Genomic DNA, 18128 nt, shown 5'->3' on the forward strand with positions numbered 1-18128 from the left:
CACAGTAATCAAATAGTCCCAGTAGGATGTATTTACATGCACAGTTATTATAATTAAACAACTGTGGGTTATTAAATAAGAGAAACGTTATCATTTTTTGCTCGTTAAATAGTTGACTGAACTGTCACAAGACACAAATATATTTGACATATTCTAAACTGACACCCATTGGTCAGATTTACAGTTCTTAAAAGGAAATCCTCATCTCTTTGTGTCTGCCTTTTTGTTTCTTTATTTCATTCTTTCATTGATAGAACAGAGGAATTAAGAGAACAGAATACTTGAACATAAGTAGATGGGATTTCTACTTATGTCTATGAACATAAGTAGAAATTCAAGACGTCAACATGCCGGAGTTAGCAAGAATGCTAATTAACATCTGTAGGTAATAAAAGCAGAACATTACAAGTAACAAGATATAGATACAATAAGTAGAAGAGAACAAAATACATTATGCAACATGTCAAGTTCAAAGTGATCCCAGTTCTTGTTTTGCTTTGAGCCGTTGTTTGAGATGAGTGTTAAACGTGGAGGCACGCCCTTGTTGCACGTGGTCGGCTAGTCCGATATTTACTTCCTGTTACTGACAGCACACGAGTGTACGACACCTCACTGACTCCTCTAATCAGCCAATAAAAAGCCTTTAAAAGCAAGCATGTTTGAAACTTTTAAAATTCTTAAAGCTTAAGAAATTATATGTTTTAGACTGTTATTATGAAATGAGTGTTTTTTTTATTTTTTATAAAACACTTTCATAGCTTTCTTGAATAGTAATTCTATTTGTTTGAGTGTTTTTTTTATACCTGAAAGAACCAGTCAGTGCAACAATACTTAATGCAGGAAAATATCATCAAGTGTAAAAACATCTTTCCGGCATTAACTGTCAGAAATGGTCTGATTTGCTTAAAATTTTATAAATGTAACAGTGTTCAACACCTTTTTTTACTTGACTTCAAAGGGGAAATATGCAGGTTTCTTTTAGCTTAATGTACCTTAACTGAACAGCTTTGGAGTTGGAACGGTTATTTGACTTTTTCCAGTTGAATGGTGGTCGTCTCTATAGAGAAACCTGTAGGGGGGGCTCTACACAGAAACCCGAAGGGGGGGCTCTATAGAGAAACCTGTAGGGGGAGCTCTATAGAGAAACCTGTAGGGGAAGCTCTATAGAGAAACCTGTAGGGGGGCTCTATAGAGAAACCTGTAGGAGGGGCTCTATAGAGAAACCTGTAGGAGGGGCTCTATAGAGAAACCTGTGGGGGGGGGGGCTCTATAGAGAAACCTGTGGTGGGGGACTCTATAGAGAAACCTGTGTAAGGGGGGGCTCTATAGAGAAACCTGCGAGCAAAAAGAAAAGAAAAGGCCAAAACTGCATAGCGCCCCTTTAAGAGGTTAATGTTAAGTGTCTTTCTCATCAAACAAAGAAACTCAAAACAAAGAGGGGACATTTTGACATTGTACTAAATGTGAAATGTTGTCTTTGTGTATTCTGTGTCATTTGGCAAACATGCACATGCTTATGGTTAACACTAGAGTGCATTAATAGATCAAACCAGCTGCAGCTCTACCTCTACACAACAATCTTTACGTTACTGTCAAAAGAAACAAAAGGTTCACAGCATTTTTCTTTACAAGTATAAGAATGAAATAAGAACTCAGTAAAGTTGAAAATGTCCTCTCTAGCTTTAAGCTTCTGTGCCACTTTGTATTATCTGCATCACCTGTTGTGATTACTGATACACTGTAGTAACATCTGTCACCAGAGGGTGGCGCTAGCACATCATACTTGTAAGTCTTCCACTGAACAACTGATGAACCAAAGTAATGCCCTATCTGCAATTTAGACTATCCAGAACGTCAGATAACATACATTGTAGAGAAAATAATACTGTCATTGATTTAGTGACTTGTTTTCACTGATAAATCTCTGTAATCTCTATTTAGACAATACATATCCATCCTCAGTTCGGTGTCATTACAGTTATTAAATTAAATAAATAAATTAAATTACAGCAGACAGAACACAAAGCTGTGCGTGCTTTAGAGCACCAGTGTATAAATCCGTATTCTTCAGTAGTTTACTGAATTAATTGCTTATTTATATGAAGACTGAAGAGAAAACCATGACCCTAAGATAAAAATAAATAGCTACATGTACTAATGTGTCTTAAAGAGTAGGCTGTCATTGAAAGTAAAGCAGTAACATTACAGTTTGAAGTTTGAGTGCCATAGTAGATTTAGATTACACTATGCTTGTGCCAAATAGGATTTAAAATATGTAAACTGCAATGTCAGAATGACATTTGGTGATGATAAAACAAAGGAACGGCTTTTGAGAAGAGAATGGCATTAACATTACAGCCTATAAATAACTTTTATACAGTATAAACTGAAAAGAGAAACATGTTTGGGGCATTTTGGGCACCACCCTAAGCCAAATGAATGTCAGAATGTCAGTTTTCTCAGATCTGATGATTGTAGTTGGACTTCATTTGAAAGTTTTGTCTTTAAGCTTTTTGAGTGGTATTTATTCAGTTATTTTCCAATGTTTTAGACATAGATATGGAGATAATAATCATCCAAAAATGACGTGATAAAGAGAAGCAGAACAACTACAAAGAGATGCCAAATGACCACAGAGAGACAAAACAACCACAACGAAAACAAAAAGGACCAAAAAGAGACGCAACACGACTTCAAGGAGACATAAAAACCCACCAAGAGACACAAAATGAATGGGGAAATTGCAGTTTAAAAAAAAAAAATGTGAAAAATGTAACATTTTCTTGAACAGGACGCCTAGACCCCCCGGCCAAATAAGTCTAAGTCTTCTACAAAGTGAGGGAAAACACTGTAGGGCTGTGCACTTAATCAGTTTTTTTTTATCACAAATACAACAAGCAGCCCTAACATGTAGTAAGTTTCTCTAAAAAAATACCTACTTTTGTCATGCCAGATATGAAAATTATCACAGAGCTTGATTCGGATGTGTACGATTCATTTATCTAAATGTGTATTTTTCAGTAGATCTTGTTCTTTAATTCATGAGCATCAAATTGAGAGAGCCACAGCTCCCAATCCACAGAACCTCTGCTGAAGTTGACAATGAAATTGCATCAAGCGCACACCAAATCCTACATCTGTAAATTGAAAACTTAAATTGAAAGCCACCTCGATTTAGGAAGTAGTTTATGAATTCCAGAGCTAAGCAGTCTGGCTTGAACATGATCTATTGCCCTTCTCTTGCCCAAACTCCATTTGATCTATGGTCGTATTATCTATAATGCTGTCTTACATGATTCTCTTTTATTGCCCGAATCCGTGTCAGACAGCAAAACAGATTACACGTTAGGTTGAATCAATACAAACTTTATTTACTGGGCTTTGAAATGTAATTCTCCATTTCTCCTGACACTTAAGGAAGCGCACACTGTTGCCGGTGGTTCTGTGGTCGGGCTGCTTGTCCACCCCGCTTTCTGTCCCTGCACCCTGCTGCCAGCGCTGCTGCTATATTCTCTGCCACTCAGCGCTTGTACCCAGTAGCAAGAATACAGAATAGTGGCCACTCAGTTTCAAATCCACCCACTGCAACACCCACTTCATCACTGCGACGGGATGCATGCCTGCTGAGTAACTGTAATGGAGCGCGATGGGCAGTAGTCCCATAAACCTTGCCTCTAAATAGGTGATCGTAACCAAAAACAAAAGCAAAGGGCCACAGAAACTGCAGATTTCTGTGTTCAAACTTCAGAGCAGTGATTTGACACTCAAACTTATGTGTTAACTAAAGCTGGCGTGTGTGTGTTTGAAGCATTTTTAGAAATCCTAATTATACTCAGAAGCCTCAAAAGCAAGTGGGACATGTGTTGGCTAATGGGACTAAACTGTTACAACATGACTTGGTTACAATTAGTCTCATAAATAAAGTTCAAAATGGTAAAACGATTGGAGGTGAAACAGAGCTGACCATATTATTTCATGATGAGGAACATGTTTTGAAAATATTGTAATTAGTTTGAAGTACAGAGTGCTAAAGGTGGCCACATAAGTTTTAAATTCACTTTTTAATTATTAAATTAACATCTGAACTCTGCACCACTAGAAGTCTCTGGAAGATAAAGCTTTTGTTTTCATTTCCTGATACTGTGTCATATTTGAACAATACAGACTTAATGTTTAAAGATACATCTAGTGTTTCAAAGGGGAATACATAATATAAGTCCGAATATAATTTAGTTACAAAAACATGGTAACTGCTAGTGAATTCCCTGAAGATTAAACATCAATTAAATGGGTTTATACCCAAGTAGAGCAACAAATGTTCACCAGCTTTTTTTTACATGTAGTCCTAATATCAAAAATGACATAGCACAACTTCATGAATAGAGTACTTGTGGAAATTGATTAGGTTTTTATTCAGCCCGGACAACCTATGTTCCATGTTTCTGTGTCTAAGTGACTTATGGGAACAAGAATCTCTGACATTGGCGAAACAAGCTACAATGTAAGTTAATAAGACAATTGTCCAGCTTGTTTTCACCTTCACAAAAGTGCTCGTTTTGCCACCGACAGACTCAGATTATTATTCTAAGTGTCTGACAACATTATGGAAAGGATTTCTACGGAGGTCGACTTTTCTGTTAATGAGCAAGATCCTTTTTTAAGACAAAAAAACAGCGAAACTCACCAGACTCCATTCCATGTAAATAATCATTAATATAAGCAACATAAAACACACTTCATTCAAAGTCGACAGAAACAAATACAACTCTGAAAAGCCGTTTTTTGGGTCGTCTTTCCACTTTTCCAACCATCACAACTCTAGTTTTGGTTGAAATAAACACAAAGTTGACTGATTTACACGCTAAAAGTATTGCTTTTTTAAATTGAGTCTGGATCTTACGTTGCAGCTTGTTTCGCCGCTGCCGACTTCAGCGATCTCGCTTAACACTGGACCAATGTCAAAGATTGTTGTTCTTATCAGTCATTTAGACACAAAAACATAGGAAATTAGGGGTTTAAAAAAATGGTGGTCTTCTAGGTTCAAGATAAATATCTTCAGTTATAAGGTAAAATCACTCTCTTCTGTTGTTATAAATTGGTCAGTAAGCCAGCTCACTGATGAATTATGTAAACAAAGAAAAGATTTTGGCACTGGTCATCATCCAATTGCATTTTTAGTAAAATCCTGAAATACCTGTACAAAAGATATTTTCCCTACATTAGACTGCAGCAACATTACTGTTGATTTATTAATTGTTTTATGAAGATGCAGATTAATTGACTGCTGAAGATAGCTTCTAAATGGCAAAATTATGTATTACTGTAACACCTTTCCTGTTAAAAATAGTCACTCATAGTGTCTCAGTTCAACAGTAATATCTGCTGTAAGTGCCAAATTGTTTTGGGGATTTTTTTTAAAGAGATAAAGAGCAACATGAGTTTCTCATGTTAGTCAAAACAACTTGGCTACATGACAGAAAACAGATAAAGCTTTGCCTGCAGAACATCATATTAGAAAAGTGGAAATTAAGAAGATTCCAAAAATAACCAAAGAACTCTGAATTAGAAAGGATTAAAACGCTCTGTATGTATTTGGTTACATGTCAGCTCATCCAGGTGTGCAACTAATGTTTTAGTGAGCTCTCACCTTCTTAAACCATCATGAACTTTGTGTTTAATTGAGTTTTTAATGTACTCTATGAACAGCCTGATGACAATGATTTTAGTAAGGATGAGAATCTATAGCAACTTCATGATTCAGACAGCTACCATGTGGTTATTAAGCGATTATCAATGCGTTATCTATCTACATCAGAGGTGCCCAAATTCTTTCATATGAAGGGCCAAAATGTATCTGGATGGAAGCCCACGGCCCAAAAATAAATAAGATGGTGAAGAATAACGTAATTCTTGCCATTTTCCGTAGAAAAAACCTACTTATGTAATTTAAATGGGAAGTTTACCAGCATTGTGCTTTACATTGCCGTTAAACTCAGATTACGGACTTTTTAACTGCGCAAAATGTATGTTTCATAGTCATAACTTTTAAAATAAGAGGAGAATAAGCATGAGCATGTCAAATCCATGGCGGGCAAACTCGGCCCGCGGGCCCCAAATGGGCCGTCTCGATCTACGTGATTTCTTTTCTCTTGCTGTGTGACTATGTGTGAAATATGGTTTCTGGAGTTAGTTGTGTTCTCAAAATATTTTAGTCTAGTTAGACATAGTCTCGCTGTGCCAGGCCCTTCAAAGTACGCTAAAGGAGGGTCTGGCTACTCCAAATAGCATCTGGGGATGGGAGAGAAATATGCTCTGGTTTATTTCATTTCTTTAAACCAATCCAAATCGTCACGGGCGGCACTTTGCACAGAGCCGCTGTAAAATAGTTGCAAGAGAAAACTCAGATTCTAGCTAGCTGTCTCAATCTACCCTGCAGAGACCTGAGGAGCAGTCAAACATAGAACTCATTATTAAAATTTAATTTTAATGTTCATAATTCAAAATTCCAACACAAAGAAAGAGGAAGGAAACGGATAATACTTGCATCCGGCGGAATTTCCTGCTCCACTGGAGCAATACTGGAAGTTAAACGTCAAGGATGTGGACTATGTTGTGACTCTGGTCCAAGTCCCTTTTCCCTTTAATTTCATAGAAGCTCACGCTTAACCTTCCTCACCAAAACTCAAGAAGTAGCCCGTCTTAGAACGGAACCATACATGTTTATGTCTGTTACGTTTCACCATCCTGTTCAGCAGTAAGGAATGTGCAGCCCGTCGGTAAAATGGGTTTTAAATTTCCAATTATTATTATTACATTGACGCATATCAGAAGCAGAAGCAAAATCAGCTTTATTCGCCAGGTATGACATACATACGAGGAATTTGACTTAGGTTGGAGCGAGCCTCCAGGTGGCAGCTATGGAACAGCGCCACCACACGCTTTCTTGAAAAGAGACAATGCAGACAGCAACACAATATACAATACAACATCACAACTTAATGCACAAGACATAGTGTTTCAAGACAGAATTGCGAGGCATCAAAGAAACATTTTTTTTCACTCCACCTCTAGATTTTAGTTTAAATATTTTTTACTTGCAAGAAAATGTTCACTCACTTTTCAGTAATCTCTTCATTTCTCTGAGATAAATCTCCCCGGTCATTCATTGCAACATTTAGGGAAAGTGAGTAAACTCAATGAAAGGTTATGTCTCTTGTTTCTTTTTTCATTACCTAAATAATGAACTTATATTAGAGGGCAGAGAGTTTGGTCCTATGTGCACCCACTAGAGCATTCTTATGTTTGACATTAATGTACATTACAGATAATTTAAAATACTTATGAGCTTTTATTTTGATACAGGCATTCTCATCATTCTTCAATGTAGTGAGTGTAACCAACACAGGCCACAGAAGCTATCTTTACCTCGTAGTTACTCCAAAAGTTCAGTTGCTTTTTTCTTTATTTTTCTTTTTTTAGTAAGGACCATAGCCACAGGGCACATTCTTAGACATGGGGGATTTTCAAAGCCTTGTTTTTTGGTAGACATTTCTTGCATCTGGTGGATGGAATGAGGGTTTAAACCATTACTGCGATTAGAGCTGCCTCACTATGATCTCTTGAGCTTGCTTACTGCTGCTAATAGCTGTTTCCTCTCTATTTCCCTCTATCTTTTTCTTTTTCGCTTTCTCTCTCTCTGTGAATGATTTTTATGCTTTTGCTAAAACATGTGGGGGCGTTGAGAGAGGATTTAAATGCAACGATCCCCCTCCTCTTTTTTTCTTCTTTTTTTTTTGTGAATCTCAGCGTTCTTTTCTGCAAGCCTCTGATGACGACAGGGCAGCTTTAAGCCTGGCAGTGCCCACGGCAGGCTGCCGTCTCAGCGCTGCCCACTCTCCTCTGTGTTGGCATGCCGGAGAAAGCGAGGGTGGGGTTCCTCTTTAGCAGACCATGTCATTCCTAGGAAAGCCTACATGTACACCCATGCAGGATTCCTGATAGGTCTTCATGTTGGGGATGTGAGAGTGCAAAGAGAGGGTTTTTATTTTCAGTAGGCGATGGTCTCAGTCAGCTGTGAGTCAAGGATATATATTTAGATGTACAGACAAGGCGCTGACTTGATCCTTTGAGGGTCAACAAGTGAAACATGTTCTGTAATATCTATCTAATTGCATATTCAGTGTCATCAGGTGGGTGTTTTTGGCTCTGCTGGATTAAATAAGCGTGTTTGGCCGAGATTCAGTGACTTTATTTCCTTAGCTAATGTTCCCCTTTGTCATTATAACACCCTGTTAAGCTGACCCGTGTCCCGCTTCATTCAGTCATAGCCCACTTCTACACATCCTAAATGATTCATGCAAGCTTCCTGAAGAGGAAAGATTTACAACCTTCTGCTAGCAAGAGCGCTGGATTGATTATGCATATTCAGTGGAATGAAGAGAGACAATAAACCTCCTAAGCCACCTTTCCACACAGAAGAATAATAATTTGCACTTTATGAAGCATCGCTGCGGCGCGCGGACCGCTACAGGTGCAAGCAGAAGTACTCAAAAAGATATTGCGTCTCTCGTGCACTTGACACATCTACTGCATATCTCATGACCAATATTTGTATACCTTCTTATTCTTATAGGGATGCTCGATTATAGATAGATTATAATAGATTATAGATATGTTTTTTGCTGTTATTGTTGCTGCTGTTATTGTTGAGAATGCTACTATAACAAAGGAATGGGATGAATAAAGTATTATCTAATCTATCTAATCTAATAATCACCAATATTTTTGGTCACTATTGAAATGACGATTATTTACAGGGATTACATTGTTTTGTGATCGTCGTGATCAAAACTGCGATCAAAATTCGGTGAATTTCACAGCTCTACCTTATTTATCTCATCTCCTCTTCCTGTTGTTCCCCCCCCCCCCACCACTCACCCATGCATTTGCTTATACACCGACAGTCTATTTTATTTTTTGGAGCGACCCTTTTTGTACCCCTGCCGTTGCAGCATGGTATTCCTTCACCTTACATTTGGTTGAAGAGCGTAGGCAGGCAGCAATACTTTTTACTCTTTGGCTGTGAGTAAAATGTGATATCAATTACCATAAAAATGTATTGTATTATCAATGGGAGGATAAGAACAGATTAAGGAAGCTCTGGGATGCTCTTACAGATGACAATGGTCAGGTTTCTATGCAGGCAGAAAATTATTTCCAGTATTTGGCAAAAGCTCTGAGTAAAGGAGGTGGTTCAACATGCAAAGCCGATTCAGCCGACGCTGATTTTCTTAAGACTAGTTTAGTTGTTTCAAAACATGGGAACTTTTTAGTGTTTATAGAGAGGACATCTTTACTTACATAGCAAACTATCAAAGTCATAAAATGTAACCATCCATTGTTGGAAGCAAATGTGCAAAGGTCAATGTCTGCAACCCATTTTCATGAATGAGTTTGTATGATGTTGTACAAAAACGCGTGCAAAACAATTTGTAGGATAGCCTACGAAAACTGGTCACATGACAGTTAGGATTAGCCGTCTTTACATTTAAATTTAGCAGGGAAAAGGTCAATGTGAGCCGGGTACAGAGCACCGAGCGGTGCTGGTCCTTTCTGGGGCCGTTACAATTAAGTTAAGCCGACAGAAGCTGACTGTCATGCGGCGACGACAGTTGAAGGCTCGGTTGGTAATGTTGAAAAGCTAGCAAGATTTTGAAAGTAGCATCTCCTCGGAGCTCAAACTAATGATTTTGGTTTGGGTTGAAACAGCAGTTCCCTTAGGTTTCCTTCCCTTCCCGGGACACAAACACACGTTTCCTGGGTGAAAATCTTGTGTTTTCCCCCTTCATTTCTTCCAGGACACTAACTAACCGCTAACTAACCGCTAAGCGCTAACTAACGCGGACCATGGCGGTCTTTTACAGCAGCAAGTCAATGTGGCGCATTCACAAATAACTATGTAGAATACATACAAATTACAGTGAATTACGTTTCATAGCAATATGGACGACTGTTCATTAGAACAGCCAGGTGCATGTCTGCATGTTGGAATCGGGTGCACAAGACCACACACGACTGCTTCAGCACAGAGGCAATAGCAGAGACTTGGGAAAGGAGCAGGTCTTTAATAAAAAACCTGAACCTGTGCCTCCTGATTATTATTCAGTATTCACACAGAAATTCTATTTTGTCAGTTCATATACATTGACGGCAAGATCTGTTTAAACAGAGATTCATAATCTGCATGGAAAGTGCATCTGCTGCTGTGGATACTTAGACAAACATACAAGATTAAATTTCTATTTATACGAGCCACAGAAACCTAACATTTACCGGGGAATCATTGTAAGATCTGGAAAAAGACTCGGTCGCACTTTGGCACAGTAAGGAACTTGTACATTTTATTAATGTGATGTGTCCAGCAGGGAGACATCAGACATGCAGCTTCTTGTATAAGCCAAAGCAAAAGAGCGCCAAATTTGCCCAGTAAGGACCCAGGTTGGGATGGTGGATGGGTAGGACAAATACAAGACTTCAACCCAGAAGACCGGGGTTTCTTTCTCCTTTAAAAATAATGTTGGTTTTTTTTGCAAAACAAACAGAGCTACGTGACATTCAACCTCACATGTGGAACCAAAAGTGAAGTAACATCGGATATGAAACATATATATATATATATGTATATTATGCTCATTTTCAGGTTCATAATTGTTGAGGTTGAACCAGAACAGGTTTACATGGTCCCATTTTCAGAAAACACCATATTTTGTTGTACTGCACATTGCTGCAGATTCTCTTTTCACCCTGTGAGTTTAGGTCTCTGTTTTAGCTCCAGAGTGAGACATCCACCTTCTATCCTATCTTTGTTGGGAGCTGCACATGCTCAATAGCTCGGTAAGGCTCATGGCTAGATAACTCTATCTCCAACTTTGGTCAGTCCAAGGCCGGATTAGCTGGGAGACTTCTTCTAGACGAGGGCCACTTGTGGAATACCTGCACAACAGGGACAGGAAGTAGTTCTTTTGTAGACTATGGGGAAATAGTATGTGTTGTAGCAGTGTTTTGCCATTGAGAACGAGCTTGCATGCTATCACTAGCATGTGCTACGGTTAGCCACCTCGTCTCGGCTAGTGACGTAGTAAGCCGTTGAGATTCAGCTCACCCGGAGACTGAAGAAGAGGACATTCATAAACCTGTATCTCACTCAGAACAGCATGGATGTTTTTTTCCAAGTCTGTATGTGTGTGGAAGCATCAGAGCCACAAAATAAACCCCCAAATCCCAGAAAAAGTGATTTATTTCATAATATGGGCACTTAAACCTTATTCATCTCAGCACACTGTCGTTTAACTTACCTTCTCTGTGCAGTGTCATAACTACAGAATCTACAAATATTTTGTAATCTCATCCTTAATGATGAGCTCAGTGTTGATTATGAAAGTATATACAGTACATACACAGATAAAAATGATGCTTTACTGTCCCACTTTACCCATTGAGAACCCGATTTTACTGCTTCACAGCACTATATAATACAATTATAATATAATTAAATTCAAATAATGATTGTGAGTAAGTGTTTTATTTAGTTCTCAGGGTTACTAGGATGTAGATAAGGTCTGTTATTGCATGTTGGTCCAATGGGATAGGACATTTTGACCAACCGCTGGCAGCCATTCACGGCAACCAGGGTGCCAGTTGGAGATTGCACCATATCCATCAATTTGGGGGCTTTCACTACAAAAGGAACAATTGTTACACCACGTATACCTAAACATCTCCAACTAGTTTCACAATGTTGATGACATGTTTTAAAACCGCGTTCTCTGTGTCACTGCCCGATGTGAGTCGAGTGCAGATGTGAGTCGCGCATGTATCACTTAGCGACAAGTAGCCAACAGTTGCTAACGAGAGACATCCGTAATGTCAACACAGTAAAAATGGACTTCTTAACCAAGTTGGTTCACTGCCGGCTACAAGTTAGCATCAAATATAACAAGGCTGTCAGTTGAATGGCGTTTTGAGCTAACGTTAGCAATCAATCAACCATAGATAGCTAAAATGCTTTTAAAATGATTTCCTTCTTCTGTTATTGTTTGTAATGAGAAAGGTTTATTATTTCATGGATTTCACAAATTTCAGTATGACACGTTATGCCGTGAAGCGTTTAAATCTGAGCACGCGTAACTCACACACACACTCGCAGAGACCATCTGTATTAGAGATGAGTGGGCTATATTAGAAGGGAGATTAAATGGCATTTTGCCATTTGATTTGTAGGACTTTTTTTCAATGTAAACTTTCTTTTAGATTCTATAATTTATCTTAAATAAAAAAATTGTTTTAATATATTATAAAGCACTTGCTGTTGTGCTTTTCTTTCAAACGGAGGAATTTTACTTTTTTTCTCCCTTGACAGCCTCTTCTCTTTTAGAACTAAGTAATTACAAAGTTAAGAGTGATGATTGGAAGTTTACTTAAGACCCAGATGCTTGGCTTAGTGGCATTTTGCCCAAAATGTTTTTATGCTTCTCATTTGTGGTCCGGCACAGGGTTTAGTTACAGTTGTGTCCCAATCCTCTGATTCACCTTCTTTAGGAACAGCTTCAGGGCTGCTCATAACGCTTAACTCCCCATAATGCCATCCCCTTCATCTCCTCACTGGTCTTATTGTCTTAACTCTGGATGGAGCGACAGAGTGAAAAAAAACAGGTTAATACACGTTTGGCACGGTGAAAGTAAAGTATCTTTTCACAAATGCACGCTTTTCAAGTTTTTCTTTGGGGAATGCTTTTCATCAGATGTTTCCTACTTTTCCCAACTTGTGTAGTTACCTTGTGGGTCGTTTCTTTTTAAAACCATTTTTTTTTTAGGATATTTTACCAGCCATTTATTTTGCTTTTGACATTATAAGGCTGTCGCTAATGGTTGCAGCAAATCAGGTCAATTGATGCTTGATTGATCTGAGAACAGGGGGATGATTAAACTGCCTTCCTTGTCATTTTTTCCCCGATCCTGTAGTTTGGAAGCAGAGAAAATCAGAGAAAATGTTATGCAAATGATTTGTTAATCCCTTTACATTATTTGTTCCATTTCTCCCTTTCTCTTTCACACTCAATTTCTAGCACAGCGAGCTGACAGGCGGACACCCTCAGATTGCTAATTCTTAAGATAGAAAAAAAGTCAGCCATGTATTTTGTATTTACAATATACTAGTTTCAATCAATTAACTTGACTTGCATGATTTACCTGAAAGCCGTATGAGTACTTCACTTTAAAAACCTGCAACTTTAACCTCTTTCTCATCTTCTTTGTGCTTATTTTAAGCCGGAGAGCAGTGGCAAATGAAACTGTGACCAGCGTTTTTTATTTTTTTATTTCTCTCTATAGTTTTGTTGTCCCAAAGGTTGGTGTTAAAAATAATAAGAAAGAGGTGGGATGGTCTTAGATTCAAGAAGCTTAAAAAATGCAAAATCTCAAAATAAGCCCAATTTCCCCTAGCCAATCGCGTTGCATTTCGGTGGGCTTGTGTTGATCGTCTCAACTGACTCACACACCGCCCCTCCCCGAATAAAAACACTACAGATTTACGTGGCTTTTCAAAAAAATGTATCTAGACATTTATCCAGCTTAATCTTCTTAACATATTAAAGTGATTTGCTTTACCCAGAAGTGGCTGAAGCTGCGAGCTCAACGCCCCTCATGGCACTAAGACCTGAGATGCATTGTGGACATCTTTCGCTCTTGAATAAGACAGAGGTGGGCAGAAGTCTACCTGTTTTTTCGGCTGTGGAGCTGTCCAAGCCGTGCGTCCATTTCATTCCATTTTGTTCTGTTATTAGTCCAACTGTTGCACTCAGTCAGTGTTCTTAGGCACACGGCTCTGCCAGAACTGCCCACACTGTGGTGTGGAGGTTTGGGAGCTCTCAGCTTTTGAGCTGAACTGAAAGAGCTCTCTCGCAGAGTAGGTGTTGGCAGGGTGCTTTGTTTCTTTCTGTGAATGTCACGAGAGGTATGGATAATGAGAAAGCTGACGCACACAGCGATTAGGATTGGGCAATCGAGAACCGGTTCCAACTTTATTGTAATCGTTTGGAAAATTTGGTTTCAAATCCGAGCATCGGTTCAAAATTTAACAAGTTTGGGTTTACGTAGCGACCGGCGTACTTCAAGTACTTCTTCAAGTGCAAAATAGCTTGAAGCACTTACGGCACTTTATTTAGTTATTTTTAATCATAGTCTAATTAGTTTAGTTTAATTTTTACTATGTGATTCTTATGAGATTTTGTTATATAGTATTGTGGCGGCTGTACTTTGTTTCTGTCATATTGTTTTTCTTTTATATCTGCTCTAGTGTAATTATACAGAATTATCTGTTTTTTATTATTCAGGTTTTATTGACTTGGTAATCAATTGACAGGGGAGGGTCATTGAGACTTGTGCAATGTATGCAAGGTAGGGTGGATTGTATGTTGTATGTGAGTGTAAAGTCTATGTGTTATGATGTTTATAGCAGCCTTATGTAGCACTGATGCCCAAGACAAATTTCCCTCAGGGGACAATGCAGTTGATCTTGATCTTGATCTTCTTGTTGTGTTGCAGCCACGGAGCACAGCAAGCAGCTCTCTAAAGTGTGGCTTGATTTTACGTTAAAAAAAAACCCGGGAAAACTGTGAATCACCATTGAAACAAAATAACATTTTCCTTTTATCTGTGAAATAACCTTTCAACCCGTTTCAGCTCCACCCCTCAAAGAATCAGAATCCAGAATCGATAAGAACCGGAATCGAAAGGAAGAATCTGAACTGGGATCAGAGTTATTAAAATCAAAACAACGCCCCAACCCTTAAACAGTGATTGCACAATGTATCTGGGCGCCAACTTTATGCCTGACTGCAGATCTGGGCATGTTCAGATACATGATGTGCGTAACCTTTTCTTCAGACGCAACCCAAATCTGAAAATGGGTAGTGACGGTTACAATGTGTTTTTCCTTAAAACACCACTTCACAGGCCGGGCAGCTAAAAGGTCTCGTTCAAACTCAAGTGCTGCTAATGTCTTTATTTGGCATAATGCTCCATGGATGTGCTTCAGGGCATTACTTTTGCCAGATTGCATCAGTAAAACTGTCAATTTGAACTTGGAAACAGTCATTGTAGATGAAGCCTGAGTCAATGTATTGCCTTCATGGTATTTAGCTTAATGTCTGTCAAAGTTAAATCAGACATGATGGGGTCAAAGTCATTGTGTCTGTGCTACACGCATAATTAATGTTTTTTTGGATAAGAGTTTAAAGAGCTGCCTGATACAATAAAGGCCTCTTTAAACTTACTCTGTCAAGTAGTTTTCATTTGTTTTATACCATAGATTATTGTTTTTTGTTTCTGACAAATGAAGAAGAGTTTTGGCGGGACTGTTTTATCAGCTACCAAATTAAGACAGCAATCATTTTGACAAGCCAAATATCCACCGTGTGCTCAGAAGCTTACTTTGCCACCTAGCTGTTCATAGCTCACAGGTTTTTGGCTCGATTTCGGCTAAGTATTAAGGCCATAACACACCAGGGGCGTTTCTTTTCAATATTTCAGACTTCAGATATATTTTTCCCAATAGTTTTTAATATATATTTTTTTGTCACATATAGTTGTTTTTGTCATAGGTACTTTCACACTGGAATATTACGCGGCGCCACAATGTCGATTTTTCTGAGCTTCGTACCGCAAATATCGGCCAATCAACCAACACGGAGGTGCCTAAAGACCAATTATGGTAATGAAAACCCTGCAAATAATGAAAACAAATCATTTAATTGTATTTCTCTATGTACAAGAACGTTCTAGCCCCATACTTGTTCATCAATGAATGTACCACTTTGTCATTATCAACAATATTCCCAACCTAAGAAGCAGACAAGATCATTTACTCTGCAAAGCTACGTCTTCATAAGGAAATGTATCTGATGTGATATAATAATATAACAACATCCTGCTAACACAAGTGTGACAGCCCACAAAGATGACTTGCTCTCGCAGAGCTGTATCTCCGCCCTATATGTGTGCTGTACCATAATGATTTAACTCTGATGTGTTTCTGCTCACTTATCATTTTACCTCATGAAATGAAATGTTGCTCCATCCCATCTCTTTTCCACCTGTCAGGTACTTCCCCTCTTGCACTTGGACTGAATGTCTGACAAGTGTTAAAGTCATACAGTGAGGCTGTCCATACAAAGTGTTGTTGAACGCAGCACAGCTCCACGCAGTCGAGCACTTCAAACAAACTATGAGTGGTTGCTTCTTTTCATATCACAGAGAATAGGAGAAATTGATTGGAACTAGGAGGCTTAGGACTGGATTTTCCTCAACCATAATATTTTTTCTTTAACAACTGCAGCTTAAATTTAGATTTTTTTTTTTTCTGGCTTTGTTTTTTCATTTCTTTGTCCAAATCCTATCGAGTGGTGCTTCAGGTTTTTCCTTGAGTAAAAAGTTGATATTGTTGTGGAGAGGGAGAAAGGACTTTTTTTCATGTGTGCAGGAATGTAGATTTCTTCCCCCCGTGAAATCCTAATTGTGCCTTGGAGGGCTGGTAGGGTATCTCTGCTCGGCTCAGCTCAACAGGATTTGTGTCTGTGTATGTTAGAGTATGTCTCTTAGCTTGAATGCGGATGTAACCCTTTCATTGCACAAGCTGGTGATTTTTCAAATTTGCCGATAGGCTGATCCTGTGCATCCGTAGCTTTTTTGCAGAAGACATTGAAAGTTTTTTGTTTCAGGAAAGATTCCATATTAAAATTTTCTTTCCCTGAAATATTTGAAATCTGTTAAGAGCAAATGCAAATAACAAGTGGACATCTTTCTGTGGATCATCTGTGTATCAAAATTTAGCTCCTGAGAGCAGGTATTGTTAATTGCGTATGGTCAGGTTGAAGACATATCTCAGGTCAAAACTACGAGTGCTACTTGAATTATTGCTGTGCATTTATCTATGCAAATCCAGGATAAGATCCTATCTGCCTCTAGCGACATATCCCCCTGGATTTGGTCTATGTGAGTTAGGCAGGTTAGGGTTGACAGTCAAAAAGGAATTGCAACAACATATATGCGAAGATTATTGCTGTAGTCATTAATTGTTGCTTGAAAGGGGATTAGGATTACCAGTCCTATAGAGCACTTTAACACCTGTCCTTCCTCACATCCAACAATGTGACTCCGTTTTTTTCTCATTTCAGTATCAGTTCAAGTTGGCAAAATAAAAAAGGCTGATTTATTCAAATGAATCATCAACGCTGGAAATGATTCAATATGTGCCACATTCAGATGGGTGATATATTATTCCCTTGGGGAGAGGCAAAGATGGAGCTGTGGAGCTGTTTTATTTGTGCTGTCTTTATCAGTGTGTCAGGCAGAGAGGCTGAGCTTGTTCTCTTTGAATGGACGAGCCCTTGAACCATAAACCTGTACCTCCTGTGATAACAGTTTTTGCATTGTGATATAAGTGCCATTCTCCGTGATGTCCCCTCTGACAGCGCTAAATATATCAACATACACAAAATGATCTGTCAGACGAATTATTTAATTCTAGCCAGTTCTCCAAAACTAAGGATTTTCAGTGCTGCGTGCAAAGCGCGTGTTTTTGAGGACACATTGTTGCTAAGGATTCAAAATCAAAGCGCCGTATTGTGGTTGCATTTCCCCAAGCTTTGCTGTTCATGCTCTTAATGTTTTGCCTGCAGGTGAACATTTTAACTGTTCTTTTTTGTCTTTCACACTCTGTGCTGTGTACCGTTTAACGCTTTTTTCTGCTGCTGGGCCCTCAGACTGCTCTGACGTCTGAGATTGCAACATCTTCTAAGGTGATAAGAGTGCTCCCTGAATTACTCAGAGCCCGTGCGATGACTTAGCCCTGATTGTCAGACGGGTGGGCTGGTGACACTGGAACACAGACGGTGCTTGTCTGTTTGAAATATTCTCTTTCGAGCTTCCAAGCCCTGGGCAGTCCTCTCTCCCAGTCTCCCAACACCCAGCTTCGCCCACTGAAACAAGACTCTTCCATACTGGAAAATCTGGCCCTGTCAACTGGCAGTCTTGACTAGGTTCAGCCCACACGCCAAGCAACCCCCCCCCCC

At 38.9% G+C, this 18128-nt stretch overlaps 1 protein-coding gene and 1 long non-coding RNA gene across 3 annotated transcripts in view; one reads left to right on the forward strand and one right to left on the reverse strand.

Moving 5' to 3' along the window:
* LOC116690232 (uncharacterized) overlaps positions 1–99 on the reverse strand; it is a 9789-nt gene extending 9690 nt beyond the window's left edge. Inside the window, exon 1 of the long non-coding RNA XR_004332195.1 lies at positions 87–99. This is a non-coding gene — a long non-coding RNA (uncharacterized LOC116690232). The remainder of the gene's footprint in view (positions 1–86) is intronic.
* pebp4 (phosphatidylethanolamine binding protein 4) overlaps positions 1–18128 on the forward strand; it is an 83397-nt gene that overhangs the window by 4063 nt on the left and 61206 nt on the right. The gene's annotated exons all lie outside the window — the stretch shown is intronic.

The sequence above is a fragment of the Etheostoma spectabile genome, chromosome 5 (assembly GCF_008692095.1).
Source record: "Etheostoma spectabile isolate EspeVRDwgs_2016 chromosome 5, UIUC_Espe_1.0, whole genome shotgun sequence".
NCBI lineage: Eukaryota > Metazoa > Chordata > Actinopteri > Perciformes > Percidae > Etheostoma > Etheostoma spectabile.